The sequence below is a fragment of the Etheostoma cragini genome, chromosome 4 (assembly GCF_013103735.1).
Source record: "Etheostoma cragini isolate CJK2018 chromosome 4, CSU_Ecrag_1.0, whole genome shotgun sequence".
NCBI classification, from domain to species: Eukaryota; Metazoa; Chordata; class Actinopteri; order Perciformes; family Percidae; genus Etheostoma; species Etheostoma cragini.
In genome coordinates, this window is record NC_048410.1 from 20176447 (window position 1) to 20200972 (window position 24526).

The 24526-nt window shown below is 40.5% G+C and overlaps 1 protein-coding gene across 2 annotated transcripts in view; it reads left to right on the forward strand.

The window, feature by feature from the left end:
- Nucleotides 1–14526: 14526 nt before the first annotated feature.
- Nucleotides 14527–24526, forward strand: part of LOC117943461 (cadherin-22-like) — a 165037-nt gene continuing 155037 nt past the window's right edge. For both annotated transcript variants that reach the window (XM_034869608.1, XM_034869606.1), the window contains exon 1: nucleotides 14527–14792. The gene's annotated coding sequence lies outside the window, so the exon portion shown is untranslated. The remainder of the gene's footprint in view (nucleotides 14793–24526) is intronic.

Consider the following 24526-nt stretch of genomic DNA (forward strand, 5'->3'; position numbering starts at 1 on the left):
TGTGCAATGCACAAACTTGCTTGTAGTTATCCATTTTGCATTGTGGGGAATCTTAGGGAGTGAATCCGCCTTTGCACCGGGGCCTGACAGACCCCCTTAGGACCTTAAGGAGGGGAAGAAAGACACAGGGTGGGAGAAAGGGGCGCAGGATGCAAATTAGAGGAAAGGGTTAGATGAGTATGACAGAAAGGTACGGTTGAGATGTGCCCCTGCTCTCGAAATTGTTAGGTAGCTTCAAATTAAGAAGTCCATTAGAATAAGTCATGAAAGTGGGTACAAAGAAATAAATCAAATAAATGAAGTTCAATGAAACAAGTCAAATATCCGCTGTATACATCATTCCAAGTCAAAAGTGGCAGGTAGATTGTTATAGAGATTACTTGACATGGTTTGAGAAATGTACTGTAATCGGCTGTGATGAACGTCAGGATGGCAGGAACTTTGGATAGGTATTGAGGAGAATTGGTTGAAAGATGGAGGGTTCCCAAGTTTCTAAACAACCCACAGATTGAAGAACAGCACAGAGGAGACCCTAGAGCCCTATGAAAGGGGCGCATCAGTATGTACTATGGCAGAGGAGGGGAGACTAAATCAAGACCCTGGTACTCATGCAACAGAAGTATTAAAATCTTGGAAACAAGAGAATACATTATTAGCGGGATCAATGTGTGTCTAGCTTTTAAAAACTATAAAACCAAACTCAAAGACAGAGTGCTGAGCAATAACTGAGTGGCAAAAAATAGACCAGTGCATGTAACGATTTGCTTTTGTTCACTTAAAGTTGTTTTGTATAAAAATGTTGCCTGAAAAAACTAACATTGTGTAAAATATATTTTACAAATGTCATTCCTACATTGGTACAATGATTTAATTCCATTTAAAATTATGTTATATCGATTTACATTGATCATTGTTGAGAAAGAAAGGCAAGATTAAAAAACTAAATGGATGAATACAGCAAGTATAATTACATATCTCTCCATTAAGTCTGTCTTCTTAAACTTTCAAAAAGTGTTTCAATAATAGATTGACATGAATTAACTTAAGTCATTTTATTGCTAAGACCTTGGTATTTTGCTAAAAAGATTTTCCTTTTATTCCTGATAGAACTTTCTCAATAGAAAATAAAACTTGAGCTCACGACAGCGTCTAAGGTTGAGTGGATGTGCCTTGACTTGTGTTCCTCTCAGTATCTTCAACAGTACAGTTATCTTAAACATCTTTCAAAATCAGGGGCACATCCTTAAGCCATTGCTTTTGAATGACGTGGTCACAAATTTGTAAAGAGCACTCCCAAGTTGCTGAGAAATGGAAATATTTGCATCAGGAACAACAAATTCTGTACGGATATACCTTCTGAATGGCATATTTTGTCATCATAAAAAAAAAAAAAAACTAAACAATAAAACAGTACGCACAGGCTTAATATAGCCTACATATTGTGGGATATTGCACTTTCTCCTTTTGTATGTTGTGACTCTAGAACTGTGTTATGTACACAAAATGCTGATATTTCCTCCTCACACATTCTTAAGATCTCAGTGTAATAGACTGGAATGCAATCATTTGTCCCTACATTACAAAAAAGCCCTCTCCCTCGCACACACAAACACAATGTAATGCAATGCCTTGGTAATATTATATGACTAAAGAAACCCTCTTTGGAAAATAACTGGATTTTACCCACCAATATAATGTCTCCGAGAGGCATGGAGAAAGATTAATATGACAAACTATTTTTAGATCTCCTGGACTGCTTAACAATTGAGTCGGTCTGGTGGCTGCTCCACAATGTTTGGGAAAATCTGACTATATCTGAAACATATTTCACTTCTCATATTTCCACTGAGTGTGCGACTTGTTGATTGGTCTCAACTTTTTCTCTCATTGTGCTTCAAAGCATTGTCGTTGGTGACTCTTTTAACTGGCAGGCATTCTTTGAAGGAGATCCCATGGCCTGCAAGAATATAAGATGAAATCAGCACAGATTATCAATCTGTGGTACTCTACAACCCCTGCTGGGGGACTGTGATCTAGCTGTGTGCTATGATGGAGTGTCGGGGATATCTGAAAGTCTTTTCTACCCGCATGCTGCGGATGATGAACGGAGAGATAGGAGCTGATATACTTCAGATGTCTCTCAAATCGGTGAGATAACTGGGCCTGCCTGCAGCCTCAGAAAAACGCTGTGACAGTGTTGCCTTATAAATTGTTGTGTTGATTTTTTGGACCAAAATGTTTCATCGATTAATGGGCAAAGATGTTCTGATATGTGAGAATCAGTCAAATGCCAGATTTAGTAAGAAATCATGTGGTATATGCATACTCCAATTAAATTGTCACTGCTGTATGCAAAGAGTTGAAATGTTTTTATTATTACCATAACATTAAATACTATTATGTGTACTTTTTAATCTCGGATGTGTGTTTAGCTCTGGCTGTAGTCTGTGGGCTGTAAATAAAACTCAAATTTTAAAGGGACTTAAGTGTTTGTAAATTATACCTGTGAGCACTGTTTTTGTGCTGTACATGCTTTACTTGTTTTGCCATTGTTTATGTAAAACTTATTAATTTGAACGCTAACTTCATTCAATGCTATCTATAAAGCCCTATATTACAATCACAAATTTGCCTTAGGGGACTTCACAATCTGTACAGCAAACAAAACCATCAATCCTTTGACCCTTGATAGGGAAAAAGTTAAAGAAACCTCAGGAAAAGCAGCGGAGAAGGATCCCTCTCCCAGAACAGACTGATTTACAGAATATATGTACAGAATAGTCCAAGATAATAAAATAACACAGGATGACAAAACAATGGATGGATGGATCTGTGAGTTTGCAGGCAACTTTCAGAGACCTACTATACTACGAAGAAAGATCAATATGCCCTAGACATATTACCCAGCTTCAACAAACCTGACAACTGTGACCCGCGTAGGTTGTGAAACAACGGTGGTTATCAACCTGTCCAATCAACCCAGGGTTTCCCAATTCAGTGACAAGCCCATTCACATAAAAGGGGCGGTGTCCCAAGCAGGTTAGGTGTTCAGGTGTAAGTTACCATGGTAAGTGACGCGCTGTCATGATACACAACACCCCTCGGAAACCCCAAATCTTGCTTCATGGTAGGACTCAGGTGCTGCTACCTGAGCCACACAACCTCCTCTCCACCATGAAGACCAGCAAAGACTGCCCAAACACACAAGAGGCAAAACTCAAGCACACTATTCACAGATAGAAGGGAATCCTGAACACATGGGAAAGAGAGACTAGAAGAACCTCTGGATCTCCAATAGGACAAAGATCAAATCCGAAATGTGGATTGAGGCACTGCTAGCCAGGGGGGATAGAGAGGTCCCAGAATGGCAGATAGTCCAGTACAGAGAAGCCTGAGGGAAAAGAGAGGACAAGGAGGGGAATCTAGGGAGAGATAGAGGCACAAGGCTGTGCTTGGAGGTCACAAACAGAGGGCGGAGAGATGCAGTGGTTTTCATGATGTTTTCTCACCAGCAGGACAAACATGGACTGTAAATGCTAGCCGGAATAGATTAATTGACACTGAGACCCACCCTCGGGAAGGATAATGGTTACAGGCCTAGGGTAATTCAAGAATAACTGAAAGTTAAGGCAAAAATATGTTTTTAATTTCGGATTCAAAGGCCTCACCAGGGTCTGACTTTCTGATGTCAGCACGAAGGTTTATCTCAAACAGGACCAATGACCAGCATCTCAGTTTTATGTGGTATCCAGTTTTTCACAGCAGATAATTAAGCCACGTTATTGATAATTTAGGATTAATCTTGCGCCTTTATAGTTTATATGTTGTTGGAATTATTCCATGACTGCGTACAATTTGTCCAAGTAATGAAATGGTAAGAGAGAAAAGTAGAGGGCCAAGAATAGAGCCCCTGAAATACTATGGTTCACATCAGAAAGGTCTGATGTATTCTTTCTTGAGAAAACCGTTCTTTTTAGATTGTAAGATTCTAACCTTCAGAACTGTCTTAATTCTACGTGGCATTGACTCAACAAGGTGCTGAAAGCATTCTTTAGAAATGTTGGCCCATATTGATAGGATAGCATCTTGCAGTTGAGATTTGTGGGATGCACATACAGGGCACAAAGGTCCCGTTCCACCACATCCCAAAGATGCTCTATTGGGTTGACATGGTGACATGGTGCATTATCCTGCTGGAAGAAGCCATCTGAGGAAGGGTACATGGTGGCCATAAAGGGATGGACCTGGTCAGAAACAATGCTCAGGTAGGCCTTGGGATTTAAACAACGCCCAATTGGCACTAAGGGGCCTACAGTGTGCCAAGACTACATCCCCCACACCATTACACCACCACCACCAGCCTGCACAGTGGTAACAAGGCATGATGGATCCATGTTCTCATTCTGTTTACGCCAAATTCTGACTCTACCATCTGAATGTCTCAACAGAAATCAAGACTCATCAGACCAGGCAACCTTTTTTCCAGTTTTCAACTGTCCAATTTTGGTGAGCTTTTGCAAATTGTAGCCTCTTTTTTCTATTTGTAGTGAAGATGAGTGGTTACCCGGTGGGGTCTTCTGCTGTTGTAGCCCATCCGCCTCATTGTTGTGCGTGTTGTGGCTTCACAAATGCTTAGCTGCATACCTCGGTTGTAACGAGTGGTTATTTTAGTCAAAGTTGCTCTTCTATCAGCTTGAATCAGTCGGCCCATTCTCCTCTGACCTGTAGCATCAACAAGACATTTTCGCCCACAGGACTGCCCCATACTGGATGTTTTTCCCTTATCACACCATTCTTTGTAAACCCTAGAAATGGTTGTGCGTGAAAAGCCCAGTAATTGAGCAGATTGTGAAGTACACAGACCGGCCCGTCTGGCACCAACAACCATACAACGCTCAAAATTGCTTAAATCACCTTTCTTTCTTATTCTGACATTTAGTTTGGAGTTCAGGAGATTGTCTTGACCAGGACCACACCCCTGAATGCATTGAAGCAACTGCCATGTGATTGGTTGATTAAATAATTGCATTAATGAGAAATTGAACAGGTGTTCCTAATTATCCTTTAGGTGAGTGTATATATGTTGTTATACATCCAGTAATAGAAGCACTGAGGGGGAAGTCATTCAGCACTTTTCTTTAATGCAGTTTCAGTGGAGTAACAAACATAGACGAATGAAAGTTTCAAAAATATGGCTGTTTACACATGTGGGCTAAAGTCACTGAGACACAACCCTTACTAGTACTTTATGCAGTACTAGCTGGTGTCTAGCTGGTGGTGGCAGGAGGAGGGAGGTAGACAAGTGTACAAACAGAGACTCTCTAGGATTTAACATAAAGAATCATGAGCCGTAAATTGCGATGAGCTAACAGCTGGCTTTTGAGTAAGTTTGGCTGTAGTTTCAGAAAGGAAGCTAGGATTGTGTTTATTGTTACTCGTTAAGTGAGAGAAATACGCTGCATTAGCCGCAGAAGGAGCACAGTCATAAATGAACACACATTTTGTAACCTGTAAGGTAGAAAACTTTGACGACATTTGCGTTCCAATCTTCTGCAGGCCATGTTAAGAGCATGTGTTTCGTCAGTAAACCGGGGTTTTGACCTCTTAGATGTCTTGTTTTGGTAGAAAGTGGTACAACTGCATCTAGGAAACTAGAAAGTGCTTTTAAGTCACTGCTTTCAAGAGTATTTTCAAGATACTCTTGATGAAGGTTCAGAGGGCTTACATTTTTGTTTTCTTTAATAAATAGTGATGCTAAATAGTGCAGGAATTTCCATTTTTCTAAGTTTGTGATATTTCCCAAAGCCCCTGCACAGATGAGTTGTTGGATGTGCAAATTGTTTCTTCATAAAGTCACTGGGCATGTTACTGCAGTATAAGGGACCAGGACTATAGACAATTGCCACTCAAGTGCAGTTAAAGTTAACAGACCAATATGGCAAGAAGTACCTACGAAGGACGGGCTAGTGTTCAAATTCAAATTAATAAGAAGGTGATGTGACACCTTGTGATAGAAGAGACAGCAGATCAGTACTATCCTGAGTGATTGAGTAAAGTCACGAGTGTTACCACTGCAGTGAGTAGCCTTTACTTAGAGGATCAAAGGCCTTATTCAAGTGATAATTGATATTGACAATATTCAAAATCTAATCAGATTAAAGGTGCTCTAAGTGATGTCACATGTGCTTTAGGCTACATATTTGTTGTCACATACAGCAAACATCTCCTCACTCTCTGCAAGCTGCCTGTCCCTAGATCACACTGTAAATATAAAATTAAAAAACGCCGTCTCTGTAGACAGCTCAGAGTTGGCAACAAACAGCAACAAAAACAAACTGTGCCCACCTGCACCACAAAGCATGCACAAACAGTGTTACTGTTGTGGTTTTGATGCTTCCCAGTCCTCGTTATCCAGCCCGAATTCCAGCTATTCCCTGTGAGTTTTCCCCCCGTGTATTTTTTCCCTGTTTTATTCTCGCCTTCCCCTGTGCTTGCTTTTTGGACTGTGGAGTGTTTTTGGAACCCACCTTTGCTTCTTGTGTTTGTGGACTGTGAGAAAAAAAGCCTTTTTTGAAGCCCCCCACACTACTCTGCGTTTGGGTCCTCCTTCCTCCCCCATAACAGTTCCAGCTTTCCAGCCAACTACCAACAAGAAGGATTTAGGGGTGGGGGGTTTGTACGCGGAAGCACAGAAGTTAGTCTCAAGCTAGTCTCGTTTTCTTTGAAAATACTTTGAACGTCAACAAGAAGTAATGTCACCCAACATCGCTTAGAGAACCTTTAAGTATCAAGGGTTGAGACACATTTTCCAAATTCTTTAAAAAAATGGGAATAAGGGCCAGCCGGTCTTTATAGAGTATCACAAGGTAGAGTCTGATACCTGGACACAGTTATTAACAGTAATGTACAGTAATAAGTTGATGGAGATGTTTTTAAGATAATTTTTGGGGCATTCACTTGTTTGTTGTATTTAACTGTAGAAAACCGCTGCTGTTGTAACAAGGGAATTCCCCCACTGTGGGATGAATAAAGTATTATCTAATCTAATATAATCTAATATAATCTAATGCAGCATGGGGCCGCAGGTTGGAACCAAACTAGGGACCTTTTGGTTTTAATACAAATATGAAGGAAAGACTTCAAGGCAACACCCTCTTCTTTAGTAGCCCGATCAATATGGAAATTGGTATAGTCAGGTGAGGAAACCATTTAAACCATGTTGTCATAATAATAATACTACTACTACTAATAATACATTCTTTTCATGGTGAAGAGGGTTTTTTCTGTGAGGTGGTAAGTCCCTTTGGTGTGCACGTTGGGCTTTTTCACATATGTATGTGACATATTTATTGGAAAAAAGATACCTTGTATTATTAGCAGATGGTACCACCGGTGGCCTGCATATGCCACAGTGTGGGGGATGCAATTGTGATTACTTTCGAAAGAAGACAGGTTATCAACAACAAAAAACACTGCTCACTGCAATAACGAGCCAGCCAGGGGATCAGTGAAGTAAGCCTACTGTACATCTTATCTTTACGCATTGAGGCCAAGGGACCACAGACAATTCATCATTGCCGACTCATCTTTCTGGCAACCGTCCTGGCTAGGCTTTCTTGTTTGATCTCTGACTGCTTTATCCTATTAGAAGTGCCGACATGGATTAAGATGTTGCTAAAACTAGTGGTGGGGCATTCCTGGTTTCCCTGTTTTTTTAATATGTGGTGCCAACACCCTCACCCTGACAGCCCTTAAACATTGCAGGTAACAAAGTCACCAATTACTATTGTGCTTTCATTGTTTAACCATTTCAGTGGGGGCTAGAGGAGGCACGCAGGCCAACAGGACTACCAATGAAAACTGGTTGACTTTGCACCAAACTGAACAGGGATCAGATCTGCATCGAGATCGAGAGAAGAGGTTATGCGCGTGCTATCACTTGTGCTAACAGGCATGCTATTAACCAGCCTCAAGGCGTTGTTTCATGAGACCTGACTCATTTTTAAAAGTGTTCATTCAACATGCTTACTTTTTTGTCTTTCATATACACCATAAATGTGACAAAAGTATGAACTTGTTTTTGTTATAATACCATTATTAACAGTGGATGTGGTAGGTTTGCAAATCCGAGGTTGACCTTTTCTAAAAGTATTGAGAAATACAGGAAACGTTGAATAGATTGCTAGAAATTGCTACAAAAACAGGTTCATGATGAAGAAGGCAATCCATAAGCAAATCAAGCCACTATGAAGCAGAATACGTTGTTTATCTTTTATAGACTACAATAAGAAAAGTACTGACAAGTCCTTTTAACCGACAACTGCCATACACTGATCCACCATGTGTAATGCATTGGTGAGAGTGATTGCAAGTATAAAACAGTAGCATGAAATTCCCACAAAACAACAAAGATGCACTATTGATTCGGGCCTCCGGTTGCGCTTCTCTGATCTCTCGAAACTGACAGGGTTACGTCTGAGTGACAGGTGTGTTGATTTTAACTTAGACCTCCAGCTTTCTTTGAAATAGCTAAGAAAAACCTCCAGTACAACTATAGATAGATGTGATAGAATCAGATAGAGGGTGAAGCTGGAGAGAAGAGCTGCGCTGAAGCTTTTTATTCCTCATAGCCATGAGCTTCAGTGTCTTATTTTAATCTATCATGAAATCGGAGGTATTTACCAGTAATGAGAGTTCTGTTTCTATTTGTCTTCTAGGGCTTAATTGCCTTTGTTGCTACTGGTAACTGAACCTCCCCTGTCCTAACAATCTCAGAAACTTGGAGTTCACTGCAAACTATGCTTGCACAGTCTTAAGACTTGATTGGAACTTATTAATTGTAATTTGCGTTTTAAGTGGGTCATTGTTGATTAGAGATCTGTTGCTTTTGAGATGATTTTTTTGTGAAAGGGCATGTCTTTATAATGTGTGTGTGTGTGTGTGTTTGTGTGTGTGTGTGTTGTTTTAATGTATTTTTTATCCACCATGAAACTTTCCCCGCAGGGATAAATAAAGTTTATTGGATTGAATTAAATTAAATTGAAATGGCCCTGCAATGGCTAGAGTGAACCTTCAATGAGTCAAAGCCTTGTAATTTTACACACAGCACAGACAAATCTATATTAAAATATTTCTTTAAACATGATGAAGTTGGTGTGTTGGGCTGTAAGGAAACAATATTGCTCATTTGGTCATAGTACTTTAGTGTTTTAAATAATTTAAGGCTTCTTAGCACTTTTGTTTGAATATTGTAAATTGTACATAATGCGTATAGTATTGTAATCTGTGTGTCTCTACACGTATTTGTATTGTCAGGTCTCTATTGATAATGAGACCCTGTGTCTCAATGAGATTACCTGTATAAATAAAGGTTAAATAAATAAAAATGTGCTTGCTTTACTGCATAATTGTTTGTGTTTTTCATTTTTTCCCGCATTATACCTAAGTTCCAAAGAAGAATTTACCATCTAATAAGTGTCTGCATCATATTCTTAAAGTTACGCTTACACCTTTTGCTGGTGCCACTGGTTGTTTTTTTATTAGTGTAAATATTCTTTTTGCATATTTTGCATGCCTTGATTGTGCAGTATATTTTAAACACTTTGTAAATAAAATATTTTGTCTTGCTATTGATTGCATTTTTTAGTATGGCACATACAGGCTTGCAACATATGCCCAACTAACATGTATAATTTACTCAGCTTGCTTGTGTCATTTTTAAATAAAGAGAATTTTTGAGATTTATGTACATTTTTAAACAGTGCTTTGTCCCTTCATCAACTAGAACTGTGGCCACCCATAGGGAATGCACCAGAGAGGATAAAAAAGTCACTATTGTCTAATATAACACTTTGGAAGGCTTACTACAGTATGTCATCCTTTGGGAATAAATGCTGTTTGGTGAAAAGGGTCGCAATCATAACTCATGCTCTCCATAGTGCTGATGTGGGATCAGCTTTGGAGCAGACACTCTCTCTCCTGTGGTAAGGGAATGAGGAGTTGTCCATGGTGCTGATTTGGGATCAGCTTTGAAGCAGCGTTCACCCACTCTGTCGTAATATAATGGGGAGTTGTCCATGGTGCTGATTTAGTATCAGCTTTAAAGCACACACTCTTTCTGTGGTAAGGGAATGAGGAGTTGTCCATGGTGCTGATTTTGAATCAGTTTTGGAGCAGACACTAGGCTCGTTCGAGATGAGCCAGAGCTGCGCAGAATCGATCACCGGCGATCGGCGCCCGTTGCATGCCGGTTAGATTTCTGTCCGACTTGATCCCGACTTGCTCTGACGTCATGCACACGTGGGCAACGGAAATCTCACGAGAGCAAGGCGGCCGCAGTTCTGAGACGCAGGCGGCGCAGTTGCTTTTCACCAACTGCAAGAGCCAGGCGGACCCAGGCGGACCCAGAGCATGCTGGGAAATGCCTGCTTCTCAGCTGATTTAACACCTGATTGGTTTCAACCATGATGACGATTTATATAAACTTTTTATAGTTTTTGAATCGGAGGGATTTTAATTGCTATTTGTCTGACTTAAAGACTTATTCTGTACAGAACACGTGTTGTGTGGCTGATAGTGACGTTTAGAAGTCAGAGAAACTAAATCTGTTCAATCACAGATCATTAACAGTGTGTTGTTGATTAAAATCAGCAAGAGATTGCATGTAGACCACTTTGCCAGCTACTCTTTCATAATCAAAACAACTGGAGACAGTGTACAAGCTGATATGTAGGTCTGATTATATTTTATTAATTCGGGATCGCACCACAGTGTTTTTGTCACTTCCTGTCCAGCCTAAAGGCGGCTGGAATCGGATGGAAACTGTCCGACTTTCCCGCAGCTTTCTGTCCCCGCCCCCGCTGCTGCCGCCTGCTCTCGTCCACTTTACAGGCGAGGCGCAGTCTCGAACGAGCCTACTCTCTCTGTGGCAAGGGAATGAGGAGTTGTCCATGGTGCTGATTTGGGATCAGCTTTAGAGCAAACACTCTCTCTGTGGTAAGGGAATGAGGAGTTGTCCATGGTGCTGATTTTGGATCAGCAGACACTCTTTTTGTGGTAAAGAAATAAAGAGCTGTCCATGGTGCTGATTTGGGATCAGCTTTGAAGCAGCTTTCACCCACTCTGTCGTAAGAGAATGAGGAGTTGTCCGTGGTGCTGATTTGGGATCAGCTTTGAAGCAACTGTCTACTTCAGTTTTTCATTTCAAAATGACTTTCCTATGCTGTTGATTTTAAATCAGCTTTTAGCTACATTGTGTAAGAATCTCTCCTATCTAGCGTTGAGATCGTATATTGCAATCAACTCTCTCACCACGCAGTTCAAAGTACATACTGCAGCTAAGGTAGCCGTCGCGCTTCAAAAAGCAAAAGTGTTCAAAAGGCCAGCTAACAGCCGTTGTTGTCTGAGTGCATGATGAGGATAATTAACTAGGTGGGATGTGGTGTGTACGGACAAAGCAACTTCAATGTTCACTCCTTTTTTTCTGATGACGCCAGTCTCTTGCTCTTTTCAACATCCATTTTCTTTTTCTGCGCAAAGAATTCTCCTGACTCTTTTTCCTGAAATTTGGATTTTGACTATGTACAGTCCTCCATGTGTCCTTCTTCAAATTTGCCAGGGCTGGGAAGCGACGATACCCATTAGCTGCAGCTGTCAGTTGAAAACACGAAAGGCATGTTAGCCTGTATGTCCCTTACCAGTCAACGTATTTCAAAATGGCGCATGATTAAGGAGAGTCTACCCCAGTTCATGCAAGTGCAAATGTTAAATTTGAAGCCAATAGGAATACCTGAAATTGATGGTGGTGGTCAATATTCCTAAAAAAGGACATGTTTGTGAATGGGCAACACAGATGTTACACAATGCAGCTTTGACCACATTCTTCCATTTAAAATAAGAAGTTGTCCATGGTGCTGATCCCAAACCAGCTATGACGCAGCTCTCTCCCACAGTCTGCCGTTTGGAATTGAGGAGCTATTCATGGTACTGATTTGAAATCATCTCTGACGCAGCTCTCTACAGGCTTCCATTTTAAAGTCGAGGAATATTTGGCAATGGCCATAAACCGCTGCTCACAGCATTTTTAACTGACTGATCCTGCCATGGTAACACAATCTGACAGTTAGAAGGTTGCAAGTAGCTGCTCTGTGCTGTACATGTAATCATGCCAAGATGATTTGTACTGTAGGGCTATGAACAAGAGGTGTTTTAAACCAGCTGTTTTCCCCCAAATACAGAAGATATAAAGCAATTTGGTCTCTCTGAAGTGGTTCTGACCTAGTAGGCTATTGGCTTTTAGAACTGGGCAAAAGCAATATTGGAAGTGTGAGCATGGAGAGAATCATAAGAGCAGATGGCTGTAATCCACAGGAGCAAGTGTGGCAGAAACATCTCTTTATTGGGAGGAAAAAAAATAGATTGCTTCTATAACCTTTGAATAGTACCTTCCTTTAAAATCATTTCCACATGGGGGATAGAGTATTGTACTGGTGAAGAATCCCGGTAACACTAACCGTACCAACTCTGGACATTGTACCAATGGTTGCTCGCCTCTCTCTCTCTCTCACTCTCTCTCAGCTCTGTATTGATCTTCTGCTGGTTGAGTCTTACAGTACTATATCCACAGATATTTATGTGTGTAGCTGCTGGTCTCCGGTTCCCATTACGGGCTTGAGCGATAGGCACGGGCAGTGTTTCAACACCTAGGTGCTGAGGAAAAATGTAATATTCAAGAGGCATGCCCTTAGTCAGCACTTCCATCCCAGGAGCTGGCTATTGGAAATGACCAGGGACAGCAAGTATACTGAAGCATAATGAAAAGGTTGAGCTTCGAGGGAAAAGATGATTACAAGACAAAACCTTTTGCTTAAATACATGTGTATGTACATCAAATTAATTGAATGTTGTCCTTTCACATATTTTCAAATTGTGGGACAATTTGATTTTCAAACAAACGAAGTGTCTCAGGTATGGCTAAACGTGTAAAAACAAATCTTAATGTTGACAAATTAATTTGAATACCTAACAAAAAGAACTGTAACTCTGACGGGAAATGTAGAAAAGGATATCATCTTAAAGGCCAATTAGCAGTATCATTAGCTAGAAAAGATCAAATCAACACTGTGTCTTCAAACCAACCTGAGGCACAATTTCAGGACCATCAGAGACAGAGCGTCACTGAAAAAAGTAATCAACTTACCGTATCAAGGAAATCAATTTAAAATCCAGCACATGCCAAACACAGACAAAATGCATTAACAACTACAAAAGTGGTCATAAGATACTACTGACCATCCAATAGCAACACATTGGACATTATGTCTGTTCCTAAAATGCAACAAAATTCCATACATTTGTTCCCATAATCTGCTTTAGCCAGCCAGTCATGAGGTCCTTACTATGGATTTACATGAGAATAAAAGAAACCTGTTTCTTTCTCTCTTTTTTCCTCACCCTCTGAATCACCCCCCGCCCCACCCCGCCTCCTCGGGATTTCTCTGTTCAGCACCTCTCTGTGAACAGCTTCAGCTTTAAAAATCCTTGTTGGTACATCAGCTTCCTAACCTTCCTAACCTTCCTAACCTTTCTAACCTTTCTAACCTTTCTAACCTCGCCAACTGAGCCTACGAGAGACTCCAGCTGGCTGTGATGGTGGGTAATCTACAGCAGAAATGTCTCCTTCTCTTTTTATCATTCTCTCTCTTGCTCTCTTGCTCTCTCTCACACATCTTTGTCCCTTGTCCATCTGTGCATATTTCTCTTTCTTATACACACACACACACACACACACACACACAGACACAACAGGTATATCACTTCAGGGGAAATGGACATGCTTGACATTTTCGTGTTGTTCAAAGAAAATACATCTGAATCTGAATACCACCTCTGGACTTCATCACAATCAATTGTGCTGAAGTATTTCTTCATTTTCCTCTTTCTGTTGTCTGTTGACAAAATTGAGAAATTCTTTACTGCAGCTGGCCCCTAACTCTTTGCAATGATGCAAACAACACTGCACAGAAAATAAATAAAATGTTACAATCCGTGCAAGTGAATAACACATATATACATATCATATTTGAAAACCAGGTCGACAAAGAACTGTGGCAACATAACCCAAGTCGTAAATGCCTTTCAGCTCTGAATGTTACGGATGCATGCTGTGTTTCAGCACTCTGCGTTTGTTTGCTTTCAGGATACACAAACAAATGTAAAACATATTTTTAGTCTGACTGTAATTGTATAGGTTATAAAAATTCAGAAATACACATGCTGATGAAAATTTGTCTTAAGTATTAATGTTATAAGGTGAAGTCATGTATTTAGAGAATAAGGTTGAAATAAAAATGCTTCTCCATTACTTTTTATGGTAGCTCCGTAGATCAATATACTACATTCTCTCTCTCTCTCTCTCTCTCTCTCTCTCTCTCTCTCTCTCTCTCTCTCTCTCTCTCTCTCTCTCTCTCTCTCTCTCTCTCTCTCTCCCCCCTCCACCTCTTAATTTGCAGATTCCCTCCATCACCACCAGGGGCTTTCCACACCGCGCCGCTCCGTGCCGAGGACGCCTTGGCCGTCCCTCTCCCTGCGCTTCTCTGAACGGAGACTCCAGACGCGCAGCGCGGTGGCAGACAAGGGCGCACCGAGCGTCTCTCCCTCTGATTTTTTTTTTATCACACAGAGGATCGTACACTATTCATTCCTGGAGGAAGCGGCAAGTTGAATTGCCGTCATCGCATCTTCCTGCAACTTGTCAAGGCAGAGACATTTGTTTCCGACGCCGGATAACAGAGGTAGGACTTTAGTGGGTGTTTGAATTTAGTCGGAAAGTTCACAGTGCCGTGGCTTGGTCTTGTTACATACAACTCCTCCGGACTTGCGTACTGTCTTTCATTGCGCTGTAGGAGTTTAGTGCGCCATGTAATAGAGGGAAATTGCATAAATGCATACACAGTGATTTGGGCTTTTTAGTGCGTGCGTGGATGTGGCAGAATGAGGGCTTTCGCATTTCCTTGAACCTTTTTAATCTCCACTTCAAGGCTGAACATCACCGCCTAACTTGTTGCCACTTGTAACACAATTAGTGCAGTCGGTAATGAGCGCTGCGCAGGAGGTCTTGATTCCGATCCTGATAAATGATTTTGACAGCATACGGGCTACTTTGAATGATTATCAGGTTACGATGAAGTAAGAAATGGTGTCCGACCGATTATACAAGCTGCGATATGACCGCGCATTGATAATTGTATCGCATGCATTTACTGTATAGCAACGTATCTGAGAAATGTGCAGGGTTAAGCTTGGGCAGCAGCAGTATAGTGAGCGTATGCATTTCATGTGGCATGGCTGTGGAAATTGTCACACTCCCGTGTTAAGAATGTGCAGCTACCTGCAATTAATAGTAGTCATATACAAGCTGGTCATCCAAATTGTAACAACACTGTCGACCAAATGGAAAGGAGGTTTTTTGACACTGCACAAACCTCCTGCACAGTGGGATGCCTTTCCGAGGACTGCAGCCACTTGATGCGCCAACAGGATGCATTTAGGGAAGTTGGATGTGTGCCACTGTGCACTAAAATCATGCTGTTGAATGACTAAAAGCAGACTTGCAAGCAAACTACCATCAATATATATATATATGTATATATTTATTTTTTTCATCAATAGGCAATATATTGAATTCATACCCGGCTTCATGATAATACAGATGTTGTACATGAAAACATTTAAAGTCTTGATACAGAGAATAATAGCGGTCGGTCCTCTTTCTTGTGTTTATCAATTATGTGCACATATCCCCATCAGTTGTTTTAATTAAATCTTTAAGGTGAAGTCATTTGCATTTTGAATTTTAATCATTTTCAATCTTTACGTGCATCTGATGGATATTCACAAATCTAATTAGCATCAACAGCAGTTTATTTCCTGTTTAATTTACATATTTTGCTAGACATGATCCAAATGCTGTGCAACATGCTTCTCTGTTACTGTGTCTTTGAATTCTGCTTCTCGAGACACATTTCATTGTGATTTGTTGCGTCTTTTAAGTTGATTTATACAAAGAAACTACCCACATTATTTGTATACATGACATTTCAATTTAATTCCACGTCGTTTGTTTAACTCATAAGACAGTCCGTCTTAAGAGACAGAAAAATAGTAGCTCATTAGAGACAAAAGCTTCCTTGTATTGTCATGTAGCTTTCTGCAATCTCAAAGACACTGTACTGCCATACATGCATCACGAGTACAAGATTGATCCTACTCATTGCTTCCCAACTTAATATTTGTTTTGTAGGGAGGCAGGCACTTCATCTCTGGGATATCTGGATGAAATACAACCTATTTCCAACAGTAGGACTTGTCAGCGCTTCATATCTCAGAATATGATTTGTGACTGTGGGGTTACAGTACACTTTAAGCTTGGATATTACTGAATGACCTTCGCTGAGGTTAAAAATGCTGAAGTTTACTCCTTCAGGGCGTCTGTGTTCTTGACGTGTGTGTGTGTGTGTGTGTGTGTGTGTGTGTGTGTGTGTGTGTGTGTGTGTGTGTGTGTGTGTGTGTGTGTGTGTGTGTGTGTGTGTGTGTGTAAGTGTAAGTTTGTACATGGGGAACTGTGTTTGCGAGACTGCCCGCTTGCCTCAGTTTATCATTTATCCTGAGATAATTGGTGTTTGGGAAATTAAGAGGAATGCCTCTAGTCCCCAAAGCCAATCAATTACTTTAATTTTCCAATTAGATGCTGATCTGTACAGGAATCCATCAAAGAGGCAGGACCTCGGGCTAAGGACCATGGCCTGTATCGACCATGTGTTTGGAAAATTGATTTTTGCAGGTTAAAATATAGAAAGAAAATGGGTTTGTGTAGAGATCAGCAAAGCCTAAGGCAGATGAAAAAAAAAATTCATGCTTTAAAGTTAGGTCTCGCCAAGCATGTTGTTGTTTGCTTGTTATTCATATTCTCATAAACAGAACCTCCCTGAACCATTTACAATTGCTGAAACAAATGGCTGTGCTATTGTGCAAATTCCTCAGAGTGTGGTGGTTGCAGTCTTTTGCTGTCATTTTGTCTTTATTTACTAAACCTATCTTGATGAAAATCAAAGGAGGAAATGCGTTTTTTTTACAAGGCTCTATAAAACTAATTTAAGATCAGCTGATTGGCAGATATGCAAGCACACACGTACGTGTGCACACACACAAAACACACATCTGTTAACTGGTAGGTAATGCAGAATCTGTTTTATAATGGGCACGAAAAAAAGGCATACCTTAGCTACCTTACTGTCCTTTCCAGAAACAAATCTGCTTTGTATCCTGGACGCATTTATTCAGCCGGTGGTCTAACCAGGGTGTACATTACAAGGGCCATGTAGCAGTAACCCAGATGGCAGAACGGGCTGATTGTGATTTATGTACCAAAAGTGAATGCATTACTGTGAGCTTCTAGAGTCAGTGCCAGTTCCAGGCAAGCATTTTTACACATTTTCAACACACACGGACCCACACAATTTATAGATACACACAATCACGTGCAAAACTTTAATACTGATGAGTGTGCATACAGTAAAAGTTCTGTCTCTCGCTCTGTCCCTTTGTCTCTTTCTCTGTGTCTCACACACGCACACACACGCACACACACAAAGCATACACAGCCCTCCTGAAAAATCGTTTAGATGAAGCAGTCTACAGTTGTGAGACATTGATTACCGTTTACCAAGCAACGTATCTGAGAAATGTGCGGGGTTAAGCTTGGGCAGCAGCAGTATAGTGAGCGTATGCATTTCATGTGTCATGGCGTTTAGATGAAGCAGTCTACAGTTGTGAGACATTGATTACCGTTTACCAAGCTGAGGCATAAATGTGGTGTGTAAAGGAGAGATGGCTCGGACAGACATGGGGGGAGAGAGCGAGAGCACGGAAAAAGGGCAGAGAGAGTGAGAAAGAGAAAAGGAGAGATTGAGACACTGATAGATGAAAGTGATAGATGGGCAGTAAAAATGACAGTTAAAGGGGCAAGCCAGGGGATGTTTATGGTTAACTGAGAGGGGACCGATTAGGCCAACTACTTGATCTGGACTTATTGTTAGGTGCCTGGTTCATTCGCAGCCAGCTTAGAATACTCTCTCTCTCTCTCTCTCTCTCTCTCTCTCTCTCTCTCTCTCTCTCTCTCACACACACACACACACACAGTCACACTCCTGACTGCTCACTGTCTTGTCGCCGGTCAGTGCCGGTCAGCCTTTAGTCACTTCATTACTCCCTCCGGGCAGGGACTGCATCAACCATATTAACTCTTGAGCTCTGTGATGGAATTGCTAGTTAGGAGGAGATAGAGAGCTGGAGCTGTGGACAGGCTCCATGCTAAATTTGCCAATCTTGGTTGCACCTAATTTTAAGGAGAAGGTTACAGGCAACACTTTGATCCATCTATTTTAGAGGACTGTGGCTTTGCTGAGAAAACTCAGCTAGTTGTTTTGCTTCTTTTACTTGTGATGAATCTACCAATACATTTTTTAATGCTGCTGTCGCAGCAGTGTTACGCTAAATATGAAGCTTCAGCCAGCAGGGATGAAGCTTAGCTCGGCCTAGCATAAAAAAATGGAAGCAGGGGGAAAATGTCTTTGGTTTGATTTGCACACAAACAGACATAAAAAAAAAAAGAAAACGTTGACAGTGGCTTGAAAGGACTTGTAGGACGTAGGACTTGGAATGCTAATTTAGATGTGCTGGCTGATTCTTTTTAATTTGGTTTGATGCTAGTCTGTCTGCTGTTTCCAGTCATTAAAGCTAAGCTAATCACCTGCCTTGGTATCCGTATCAACAGTGTTATTGTTATTTGTCAGTTCATTCAGACAGTTCAACCATAACCGTGTTGACACTAAATGCGCACCATATATATTATGACCAACTGGTGTGTTTGTGTGTATGTGATGTGCTTTGATAATTTTTTATTTACATTTAAAAGCAGCTAAAAAGTTGTAAGTGTTTATATAAACCAAAGGAACTGAGGAAAGGAACTAACCTTAATCCCCCAAATTATTACAAGTAGCATGATACTTTGATTTCCAACCTAACAACAAACTAAGCAACAAGAGGAGAAAAATGGACAACAACAAGACTCAGATAGCTGTTGAGTCTGTCTGTCCTGTTATAAGGCCGTTAAATCTGTTTATATAGGATCGGTTTCTTCAGCCATGTGAAGCCAAAGTTGCACTACTTTTGCGCTATGAGTAGTTGTTAAGACTAGAAAAGCGCTATATAAATACAGCACATTTGCATTTACATTTACTGAATGGAGAGTTCAAACTAAATCTGAAACCATGCTTTCAAATGTACAGTCAATTAAAGAAGTGTTGGGCAGTGAATTGAAGTAGATACCTTTAGGCAGACTAATGCAATTGTTGGGATGAATGTTTTTTGCATATCAACTGTACTACACTGAAATGGAAAAAAAATAAGTATATTTAGATATGAACAAAAACTTCACACTCAGTCTCTGGATAGTATCTGGATTTTTAATTTTTAATGTTCATTGTTAGAATGGTATTTGCACCCTTTTAGCCCAGAATACTAAGATTTGATTTGGGACACAATGTGTCATTTTGAATACAAGGATAAACATATTGCACTCAATGTAAGGCACATTGTTGATGTTTGAAGAAAGGTATTTCATGTTCAGTTCTCCTGGTGTGCTGTTCTTTGTTCCTGCTTCAATGTGCATGATTTCCTGGAGACCGGATTCCATCTTTGGTAATGGGTTCCAGGTAGTCAATCTGCCTTCTGTAGCTGGTCTGCTGGTCTTAGTTTGTGCCTCTTCCGCTGGAGTGGGATGAACAACTGCTTTGTAAACTGGCAGTTCTTCACCTGGATGTCACGGTTCACAAAGACTCTTCCTTGGAGTCTGGCATAACCCTTCTGGCAGAGCTTATGCAGTGGTGTATTTCTGCATCAGTGTCGGCTTTGGAAGGATAAAGGCTGCCAAGGTAGGGAAAGTCATCCACATTTTTAGGCTGAAATATTTGATGTGTATTGAGTCACACAAGTGCAGTTTCACCAAAAACATTCTCATTTGCACACAGATGTGAAGGGATTTTTTTTGTATGCAAGAGATTAAAGTGAACAAAGGCTTAGAGGTGATGTGAAGAAGAATTAGTTATTATCATATTGTTTTGTTTGCATTTCTCAGATTTATGCATACAACTTGCAATTGTATCCTCTGCCTGGCAAGTGACTGTAATGCCAGTAAATATGACTTTCACTCAGTTTCCCATGGGAAGTTCATGTTTTTTAGCTCTTTTCTTATATGCGATTAACTACGGCCAGTATGAGATGGCATATTTACAGACTCAAGATGCTCATTGACAATCAGTGTCCCTGAAATGGGATTTGTGATGCGCTACCAGTTTCAAAGACCTACAGAGGGACGTAGTTAGACCATGATAGAAATTAAGAAATTAAGTTTAAAGCTTAATTGTCTTTTAGAAGAAACGGTGGCAGGCATAAATGCCAGATGTTTGCCTTTTGTTTGAAATTCATTAAGTATACACACAAGTGGCTCAATAGTTAGAACTGATGCTCAAAGCAAAAGGAATCCACACCCCTGGGTTTCCTCCAGCTGCCCCAGTTGCCTGCTTTAGTTCAGATTTGTGCATGTAAGGTTGGTTAACGACTACAGAATGTCCATAGATGGTAATTAAAGTGCAAGGAAGTGTCTATCTCCATCTGAACTGGCAACTTGTCATGGGTATTTTCCAGCCTTCTGTCCAATCTATGTTGGGAAAGGCTCCAGCACCTTGTGACCCTGAGTAGGAATACATGGATAAGGCAATGGATGAATGAACAGACAACAATAAAGAATTTGTATATTCAAAATTTAAATCCAAAGCTTTTCAGAATTGCAGCCAAGCAACAGACAGTTGGCTCCTGCAAGTGGCTAAAACGGGTTTCAGACACTTTGTCTTGTCCTATCTATCTATCTATCTATCTATCTATCTATCTATCTATCTATCTATCTATCTATCTATCTATCTATCTATCTATCTATCTCATTTCTTAGCATAGTGATATTTTCTCTGACTGGTTAGTCAGAGGGTACATTATTTAATATTTGTCAATTTAAAAAAGAATAGGAATTTATAGTAGTCATAATATTGATGTAAAGTGAAATAAGTATTATTGTGTGAATGTCAAAATGTAGAAAACATGTAAATTACTTTAAAGACAATGCAATTGTAGCGCTTTCCCCTTCTTGCTCTCAGCTTTGAAAATGGGAGATGACAAATAGCATTGGTAACATTATAATTAATACTGGTATTTGCATAATGTAGAACTCATAGAGGTACAGTATTACATACAATATTGTATTAACTGCACTGTTTGAATCTATAACAGTTATGTATCTGGGTTGACAGCGAACAGCAGGTTTGTGTTAAGTGGCACTGTAAGAAATGTGCCTGTAATCTGCATGGATATCACTTCCTCCGGGCAAAGTAATAACTCTCATTACAGCTTCTTTTAGGGACTGCTTGGGAGTGGAACTCAGTTGTTTTCCAATGTGATGCTCTTAGCACCTTCCAGAGGCATAATGGACAAGACATGTACTTAAATAATCAAGGTTAAAGTGATACTGAGACGATAGACCAAATCTCTCCGGCATGAGAAAATGAATCTGTTTAAAGTACGACGTGATGCAAAAATCACAAGTTTGATTGTGCAGTGGAATTTTCCTCTGTGGGATTGGGATGGATGATTGTTTAGGTATGAGTGCATGCCATGTTTTAGAAAAATACTCCTTAATGCTTTTCCCTCTTACAGGCATCACAATCGGTGATGACCTGAAGTCTTTTGGTGGGCTGGTCATTTGGGGTCTCCAAGTGGCTGGAGAGGCCAATCCTGGATCCACAGGTTCTGTTCCAATGGGGACAGGTGCGGGTGATGGTAGTGCTTATGGTGGTCGATCTCTCCTTTCTTTGTTGCCCCTTCTCCACAGTGGCACTGTGTAGGTCCTTTTTTTCTTGCTGTGCTATGTCTTCATAGACCATCCTGTTCCATAGGTTTCTGTTGAAAGCCTTTTCCTCCCAGAGGTTAAAGCATCACTTTCTCAGGTGTGCTTCGATGTTGTCTTCATACTGCTTTTTCTTCCCCCTCTCTTCCCCACCCCCCTTTGGTGCATTGCCGTTTCTTCAGTTAAAGCATATAGAGTATCTGCCACCCACTACCACATTTAAACACAAACACCAATAAGACTCCAAACTTTAAAGTTTTTATGCGCTTGCTGAATTATGTATTGGGAACACATCTTGGGGATAGTCGTACAGTCTTACTAATACTATTAGCTTTTGCTGGGCAAAGTAAGCTTACACACACTCAAAGATTCCCCAGACACACACCAACATGCTCACAGATAAGTCTGTGGGCATGCATACACAGATACATCATAAACATTAAGAGTAATACAGCAAGCCTCCGTGCTGAAACCTTCACAAGTTTCTTCCCTTGTGAAAACATTTCTTCTTGGATAGAAATTTAGGAACTTTAGCGTGGATTGGCTGACCACTTTAAGCTCTAAACACATTTTTCTTGATAAAATACTTTTATTTGGGGGGACCTCTAGCTCACCCAGAAAGAGCGTGCCCCCATGTCGGCTGAGTCCGTTGCAGCGGCCCAGGTTCGAGTCTGAGCTGCGGCCCTTTGTTGCGTGTCATCCCCCAACTCTCTCCCACCTACCACTCTATCCACTGTCACTATCTAATAAAGGGAAAGATGCCCCAAAAAATAATTGAAAAGAAACACTTTTTACTGCCTTTATCAATCAATCAGAATTTATTTATGTAGCACTTTACAGCAACCAGCAGGCATCCGAAGTGCATAAAAGGATGAGTAAAATCAGATTAGAAGGCATAGGGATGCAAGATTTGCTGAAGAAGCTTACACATTGATGTTTTGGTCACACATACCTTCCTCAGGTGAATTTACATTTCACATTGAATTGTGCGCTCAAGTAGTTGGGTTGAATACTCTGAACCAATCAGAATCTGCTCACAGGTGACGTCATTTAATCACTAAAACTTTTCATCACCATCTGTAAGTAACACACATATGGAGCTAACGTCAGTTCTCTTTTAACACAGTCAGAATATTGAGCATATAACCAAATACATTATCAGATTTTAGAAATCTGACTAGAAATATACAATCTGATCAGTTCAACTACATACGTACATGAGGAAGAAGCCAAAATAAGAAAGTAAATAAAAAATCGAATGTATTACAACATGATATTTAGGTTGAACACATCATTCAATCCTCTGGGAGAGCCATCCATCCATCCATCTTCATCTGCTCATGCGGTATCGGGTTGCCGGGGGAGCAGCTCCAGCAGGGGAGCCTTTGGGAGATAGTCTTTTTAATGTAAAAACCCCGGATGCTTCACGTCTTTTTAATAATAGATCATGGTTATCCCCTCTCTGTTGCAACTTGACATGTTACCATAAATACCAGTAAAACGGAGAGATGAGAGATCATGTATACAATCGTTGAAGTGTACCGCTATTGGGTAATCCCGGTCATTTCTGCGGATTGTGCTTTTGTGTAAGCACAATCCCTTTTCACTGTTTTACCTGTCTAGTAGTTTTACTTACATAGACTAGACCACATGGGCATGTCAAGATGTACACAATGTGTGTAGAGGCACAAGCTATGACACTTTTTTATTGGCAAAAGCTTGTTATGTGTGGGTGGCGGAATGTCTTGTGAATGTTATATTGCAGACGGTTACCACAGCGGTAATTGCCAGTGGGCCTTTGTGAGGCTTTTCTCGGCTTGTATCTGGAGAAGTCTGCACACCAGCAGATCTTTTAAGTTTTTTTTCGCACTTATGGACGGAAAGTGACATGTCTTTTATTATCTCAGAAGGTTCGGAATCTGATTTCAACATATGCCGATACTTTTTAAAGATCGGATATAGTATATGCGGGTATGGAGAATAGGCTGTATTGCATGTGACATAGAATTTCTTCTCTTTTCTGTTACTTTTTTTAAGAAGATCTGATGAAGGCTTTTTCAGGGCTGTCATATAGGTCTATTAAACCCATTCTGCTTGATAGCCTTGCCTTGAATCTCTCCTTTTTGTCCTTAGCTCTCTCCAAGTAGTTGTCTGTAAATTCTCCTCAATCAGAAAAATTGACTTTTGTGGAGGCGTCTTAAGCATGGTGGGATGAAAACTACAGGCAAAGTGTAGGGGGTTTTTGTCTGTTTTTTTGCAATACAGTGTAGTAGGTAAAATATCCTCTTTTTGTATAACCCACGTATCCAAGAAATGCACCTTGTCTTGGCTGTATTCCATCATAAATGTAAGGTGGTCATTGAAGCTGTTCAGTAATGTCAGGGATTCCAGTAGGTCTTCCTCTGAGCCATGAAAAACGCCAAACACGTCATCTATGTATCTACAGTGGGTACGGAAAGTATTCAGACCCCTTTAAATTTTTCACTCTTTGTTTCATTGCAGCCATTTTCCAAA